The sequence below is a fragment of the Pinus tabuliformis genome, chromosome 3_2 (assembly GCF_031772625.1).
Source record: "Pinus tabuliformis cultivar Carrire ecotype Pingquan chromosome 3_2, CPIR1, whole genome shotgun sequence".
In the NCBI taxonomy this organism is placed as follows: domain Eukaryota; kingdom Viridiplantae; phylum Streptophyta; class Pinopsida; order Pinales; family Pinaceae; genus Pinus; species Pinus tabuliformis.
In genome coordinates, this window is record NC_142302.1 from 68347995 (window position 1) to 68355459 (window position 7465).

The 7465-nt window shown below is 35.8% G+C and overlaps 1 pseudogene across 2 annotated transcripts; it reads left to right on the forward strand.

The window, feature by feature from the left end:
- Window positions 1-3441: 3441 nt before the first annotated feature.
- Window positions 3442-7265, forward strand: LOC149179873 (ETHYLENE INSENSITIVE 3-like 1 protein pseudogene; annotated as a pseudogene). 2 transcript variants are annotated; one of them, XR_016256885.1, is made up of 2 exons: window positions 3442-3913; window positions 3995-4209. The product of XR_016256885.1 is annotated as an ETHYLENE INSENSITIVE 3-like 1 protein pseudogene, transcript variant X2 (transcript). The 2 variants fall into 2 exon arrangements; XR_016256884.1 differs by lacking the exon at window positions 3995-4209 and adding an exon at window positions 4216-7265 and having other exon boundaries at window positions 3575-3913.
- The last annotated feature ends 200 nt before the right edge of the window (window positions 7266-7465 follow it).

Below are 7465 nucleotides of genomic sequence, written 5' to 3' on the forward strand. Positions count from 1 at the left end.
CTTTACATCCAAAGAAAACAAGCTTTTAGCCAAACAAAAACAATTTTAAAACATATATCATATTCACCATTCCACTTACAAATACATAGCAAGTCTTTTCTATTTATTAATATTAGGAATATATTAAAATATTAAAACATAACTTTGTAAATAATATTTATTAAAAAACAAAATACTCTACTTTTTAGGCTCTTAAATATGTATTATAAAATTAAAGTCTATTAGGCTCTTAAATATGTATTATAAAATTAAAGGCTATTTTAAATGTACTCATATAACATCTTTCATTACGTATATAATTGAAATTATAAACACGAAAATATAGTTTTAATATTTTAATATAATATTATTATTATATATAAATAAAATTTAGTTATTTAAAATAATTTATTCATAATTTATAAAAAGATATATTTGTATTTTTATTAGTTTTTAAATAATTAATATATTTTTTGTTTTGTGTTACGAACATAAGTTTTTAGTTAATTAAAAATAATTTAAATCATATTACGAAACAAAGAAGGTTAGTTTCAACCTCTCTTTAGAGGTAAGATAGACAATATCCCATGTTTGAAATGATTGGCTCTAATAGAAGAGTCATGTGATATCAAGTAGCATTCTACCTTAGCCTCATACATGAGGACAAATACATATACCTAATTGCAAATTTTACCTTTTTCATTGAAAAAATTAACATGTTTATGCTTATGTTATTGTTATGTTCTATTCTAACTAAACCAATTTTTTTATAAATGAACCATTATCGTTTGTGACAAAAAGAGATTGCAACCACACCATACAACAATTTAATATAAAACAATGTTTAATATTAGGGGTTCCAAAACATCCAAAATTGAAAAATAATTGCTTATTGTCTTAGTAGTTCTTATAGTATTAGCAACATAACTAAAATTTCCACTTGTGTGTAGTCAAATAATAAAATTGTTTTACAAAACATAATAAAAACCGGGCTTAGAAAAATAATTGTCCACTAAGGACTTGCTTCTTACTTGATGTCTATTGAAGGTTGAGCTCTAGGGCTACACTTTCATTTGCTATGTCTTCATGCACTTGTTGGATTGTTTTTTTTTTAATCTTAAATAGCTACTTTAATAGACTCATAGATTTATTTTGAAGAGAAACTAGAGAATGAGAGATCTTAGTAAAACTCATAACAAATTTATAAAGCATGTTGAAGTCTACTTCCAATATCTCAATTCACTTGCTTCAATGAGTCACTATTGCTAATAATTAAAAACTTTTGGTTCTCTCAAAGTCAAATTGAGTTACCATCTCACTGAAATGGTGAGAGAAGGTCACTAAAGGTCCTCAATTTAACAAATAATCTTCCTATAGACCCAATGTAGATTAGAAATTTCACAGGGACATAGCAACTAGAATGCATGTGACCCTCCATGCTCTCAACACTCGAGATGCACCCAAATCCATAACTAGAGAAACTACTAGGCCTATTTCAAGGTAGAGACCCAAGAGCATGAATAAAGCCCCAAGTCTTTTGGAAAGGCAAGATGGAACCATAGCGCAATGCTTTTCCAAACATGGGAAATAGGGTGCACCATAGTTTTTCCTTTAAAACAAACCAAGCTGACCATGTGTGAACCAGTCCCCTATAAAGACCAAAAACCATGTGAAATAAAATCCCACCTTTAATAGCAAATCCATCATGTCATGATTAATGATCAATCCTTTGCCTCACTTGAAGAAGTATGGAAGATGAATGCCAAGGCAAGCTGAGATTAATGTCCATCTCATTAACCAAAGATTAGCATGCCACTTGACATTAAATTCTATTAGCATGTAAATCTTAAGGTTTGATAAAAGGTATACTTTTTTCTTTTTTTCCCATGTAATCCATCTCTTGGGGAAACTCCCCCGATTCCAAGGATGGTACCAAGGGTTAAAGCAAATTCTTCAAGGCTCAAGGCTAAATCAACATCTCAACCATAATCAACTCAAGAAAAACAAACATGTCAAAATGTGAAATTTGAACTTGGGCAAGGGAGGAAGCAAATTCTCCTCTCTTCCACTTGACTTACATCCAATTGATAAACCATGTGAAGTTATAATATGAAAGGAATCGCCAATGTAAGCTCAACTTTCAAACGTTTAATGGCTACCCCTCATTTTCCTTGATTCCACCAAGTTAACATTACCAACATTTGATAATATTCTATAATTCCAAAACTCCTCGACACCCCTTAAACTCTTTATATCAATATAAAAAGACTTAAATTATAAGGAATACATTGATTTCACATTTATTGTATTATGATTGAAAAGTTCCCATTTACAACTAAGTTCTTTTATTAAAAATTATTCAGTGCTAAAGCTATGTTATACTTTGTTATTAATAACCAGCGTAGATCCATCTCAAATACGGATCTACTAAGCGTTGAGAGGGATACGTCTAAAGTTAAAATGGATCTAAGATGGCACTGTCACATTCCATAATGGATTTCCTCAAGTCTTTGAATAGACTTCATCATAACAAATACTATGGACAAATACGATGACCTATACAATACATAGGCTTATAAACTACCATAGGTAAACCCATCAAATAACTAACTCAAACTTATATATAATCATTATTCTTTAATTTTATTTTTAATTTTAATTTTCAATTTAATGTTAACCAAATCAACATAACATTACATTATATAACACTTACCCACATAAAATTTTACAACATCGGTATTATAATAAATTATAAAACATCTGTCCCGATACAATCATAATCACACTTACCTTGAAACAAAAAAAAACCCTCTTAAAAAAAAGCATACATGAACAATTTGCTGATGCCCAACCCTACTTCTGGTTAAATTAAAAAATTACCACTTATCCCAATATGCTATTGTACCCTCCACATAATTAAACAAAAATATTTTGTACTTATGTGCGTATCCCTGTCCCACAACACATGCTTAAAAAATGGATTGAGCAGACAAACCACATTTTGTCAAACTTGAAATTAAAAGTCATGTTTCTTAAACCTTTTTTCTCCGTACGGACAACCATCTGTTTAGAACCATGAAGTGATAAGCATACACAAGGAGTGTTCTGATCATTTTGGTCTTTTGACGATTGGCTGGAACCATAAATTTATAAGGATGAGCAGCAGTAGTTGGACAATTTCTGTTTTCTCAAATTGTGCTCTCATTTATTGTAATCAAAGTCAAATGATTTGTCATTTTCATGATATAGTTTCTTCACAAATATAATGAATTGTTGACTAGATTGAAATGTCGCTGTACATTATTAAAATTTAAAATTTGATCAGAATTTTAACATGTGAGACAAATGATTTATCAGCTAAATCAGAAAACATGTTCTTACTGCTGGTTATATATGTTAAAATTGTTTATACAGATAATTAAATTCATCTTTTCTGTTCCCCAAATTTGATGATAAAGCAAATCTGACCATAACAGTTTGCCTAAAGAAAGCAGCAAGATTTTATTTGATTTTTTAATAAATGAAACATCACATGAGGAATCTGCAGGGAAATACAAAATAGAAAAGACAAACAAGTTGAGCACCATTGTTTCCACCTCGTCACCCTGATCTCTCGATCTTAATCCCCAGATTCCCCACCTTCCCCCGTGCGGAAGAATTTTTTGGCAAAGCTCATGAAAAGTGGAAATTCCACATGTGATTTTGGACGGTCAGAGCCCTGGGGCCTCGAGTATCTCCATTCAATTCGGTCTTCTCGATAATAAAAAAAAGTTGCTCTCTTTTCACAGCCGTCTGCTGCTTGTGGTTCTTGGGATCTTGGCTTTTTCTTGTTCTGCTTTTAGACTGGTCGAGCAATATTCAAGGGCCATTGTTGAGCTTCTAGGTTCAGTTTGGCACATCGGTCAGTGGATGAATGAAGAAATCTTCATCACAGGTATGCGGATCTCTTCTCAATTGGTGTATAGATATTTTACTTTTGTCCACTTTGATCTTTAAGAAGTTATATTTTCGGTAGGTACAGGCCCAACACAGATGGGATTCTGTTTATATGGGCGATTCAGTTATTTGGGCTCTTCAGAGGTTGGGGATTTTGAAATTGTTTTAGACAAATTCGTCTCTTTTCAGTTGGATTTGATTGTTCGGGTATAGTCTGAATGTAGATATGGGCTTGAGTAAAGGCTTAATTCTACCATTTCAGTTTGGGTTGCTATTTGATATCATTTTGGATTTTATCAGAGTGGGTTTTCGGGGAAGACATGGAATGCTGATTTGGGGTTAAGCATATGGATATTCTCTGATTTGGGTTATTCAAAGGTGGAGATTTTCTGGGGGCTGCTTTGGACTAATTTGGGTTTAATCAGGAAGGTTAGTTCTTTGAGACACAGCCTAACTGCAGAATTGGGCATTGGCAAATGGGGGATTTATGATTGGATTGCTCAAATCCCAGAGTGGGAGGATTTTTGGGGTTATCTTCAGAAACTTTGGGTTTGACCAGTTGGGTTTGGATTGAGGACCAGCAAGCATGGAAAATCATGTCACCACAGATTTTGGGTTGGGGGGAAATATGGATATTGACCTTGGAGATTTCATGGGAGATAATGATGCTGAAGGGATGGCTGACGATGATCTCAGTGATGAGGATATCGATGTCCATGATTTGGAGAAACGTATGTGGAAGGATCGAATACGTTACAGGCGTCTTAAAGAGCAGCAGAAGGCAAGAGAGCAGAGTCGTGAGAAGCCTAAGCATAAACAGTCGCAGGAACTGGCTAGGCGAAAGAAGATGTCTAGAGCCCAAGATGGTATTTTGAAATATATGTTGAAATTGATGGAAGTTTGCAAAGCACAGGGTTTCGTATATGGTATAATACCAGAGAAAGGCAAGCCTGTTAGTGGTGCATCTGATAATATCAGAGCCTGGTGGAAGGAGAAGGTGAAATTTGATAAGAATGGTCCTGCGGCTATTGCAAAGTATCAAGCTGAACATGCTTCCAGTGTGCAAGCAAATAACTCAGCAAGTGCGCCAACCCCCCATACACTTCAAGAGCTTCAGGATACCACATTGGGGTCCCTTCTTTCAGCTTTGATGCAACACTGTGATCCTCCACAGAGAAGGTTTCCTTTGGAGAAGGGTGTTCCCCCACCCTGGTGGCCTGGAGGAGACGAGGATTGGTGGCCACAATTGGGCCTCACGAAAGGACAAGGGCCTCCACCTTACAAGAAACCCCATGATCTGAAGAAGACATGGAAAGTTGGTGTTCTCACTGCAGTTATCAAACATATGTCTCCGGATGTTGCGAAGATTAAGAAGCTTGTTAGGCAATCCAAGGGCTTGCAGGATAAGATGACAGCGAAGGAAAGTGCTACATGGCTGGCGGTGCTGAATCGGGAGGAAGCACTTTCACAGCAGCAAAATCGAGGGCAGATTGTTGGGGGTACCCCTGGGAGTGCAGGGGTTCTAACTTTGAGCGGTAGCGGTGAATATGATGTCGATGTTTATGATGATTCTCCGAGTTCAGTTTATCCTAGAGATGATGCTCAAATAGAGACCGAAGCAGGTCCCACAATTGCAGGAAATCAGAATTCTAGAGGAGCAGAGACTGGTTGTGAAGTGGGGAATCTAAATGAAAAGGCTTCAGATAGTCTGGCTCAGGTTGTTAATGATAGAAATTTATCAGAAGCCTCGAGGAAAAAAAGGTCTGCCGGTGAAAATATCCTTCTAGAGGACCGGGTCTTTGTGTGTTCCTATGAAGGATGCAAACATTCCAATTATAGAAATGGATTTGTAGATATCAATGAGAGAAATATGCACAATTCTAATTGCCCATACAGACATGAAGCACAGGGAAGTTACATGGGTGCAAATGCAATGCTGAATTCTGAAGTGTCCTACCTGGGATCTTTTGGGCATCCCCGATTACAAGGCAATGGAAAGGGCCTTTTCCAAGCAACTGAGGGGAATGATTTAGGATCTCAAGTTGCCCCTAGCTTTCCTCATATTCCTGTTGCTGCTCAACACATGTCAAATAATGGCCAGCCAACACACGAGTTACTTTCAGGTTTTAACAGTAGAGGTTTACAATCAGAGAATCAGTTGGTGACTTCTCGTTTAGGCATGTCAGATGGAAATTTTAGAAGTAATGGACATCCACAATTTAACACCCATGTGAACCAGGTTGGGCAAGAGGCTACAGATATTGACCGTGAGAGAAACACAGCATTTGGGCAACCTTTGGTTGTATATAACAGTTCAAATGACTTATCTGTAGATGTAAATTGGTCAAGAAGTTTCAACAGCGATTGTGGGAAGATAGCCGATCCTCACTTTGGCCCTCATTCTGATGATCTACCTTTGGATTATGGACTCAACAGTCCTTTTAATTTAGGATTTGAAGATGCTGGGCTGGATTTTGTGTTAGATGAGGACATAATCCAGTACTTTGGAGCTTAAAAAATTCAAGATTTTTTATTTGGGCATTATCAGGTCACAAGCTGACATGTGGTTGAACTGATATGAATCAGATCGTAGTTGACAATTCTTGCTCTATAATCACAAACGACCAACATTTTGTTGAGGGATAGAGCCAAAATTCAGTTTTTCCTAAGCTGTTTGCAAGTGAGGCCAGGTGCATGATGAGTTTTGCACAGGGACTTGCTTCTGTGAACAGGTTTGGGCAAACAAAGATGCATGCAATGAAACAAATGGTGCAAGGAATTGCAATCCATGTTGATGTTTTTAGAAATTGAGTGTCAGCTTCCCTTGCTAGCTTGAACCTCTTCTTAGTGTTGCTGCACAAAGTTTGTTGACACTGTTATCCTTTGCAAGATATCAAGTTTGTTGACGCTGTTATGCCTGACAGTTGAAGAAGCATGCTCATTTTTCAAATTTCTTTGTTCTTGCCTATGGCATGATAATCACGATGTTTCTTAGGCTAGGCTTTAAGCTCATGTACAGTATAGGAATGCAAGCAAGGACTAAAAGCTTTTCTTTGCTATTAAGTTAATAAAACCAAAGTAGTTTGTGTTTGCCTCTACAAAAAGCCTCATAGGCAATAGTATATAGATTAGTCATTTTAACATATACCTTCGGCATGATGATAGTCTATGGAAATCTTCTGTTACAGGTAAGCAATCTGGACAGCTTGACGGCATCCTGATCTTAACAAATCGTTTTATTCTGTGTTAGCCACACCATTCCACAAATTTTGAAATGGTTTGTAAGTTCTGTCTGCTGACCACAGTTTGTGGTTTAACTAAATATAGATTTATGCATCTTTTGAACTTTTTGTCTTTTGCATTCCTATGGATGATTAGTTTTTCACTGAAGAGAGGTAAAAAATGCATTGCTGACAACAGTTTGTGGTTAAATTAAATATTGTTTTAGGCATCTTTAAACTTTTTGTATATATGCATTCATATGGATGATTAGTTTTTCACCGGACGTAATAAAATGCTGTCACTAATCTTCTATCTCTTCTATGTGATA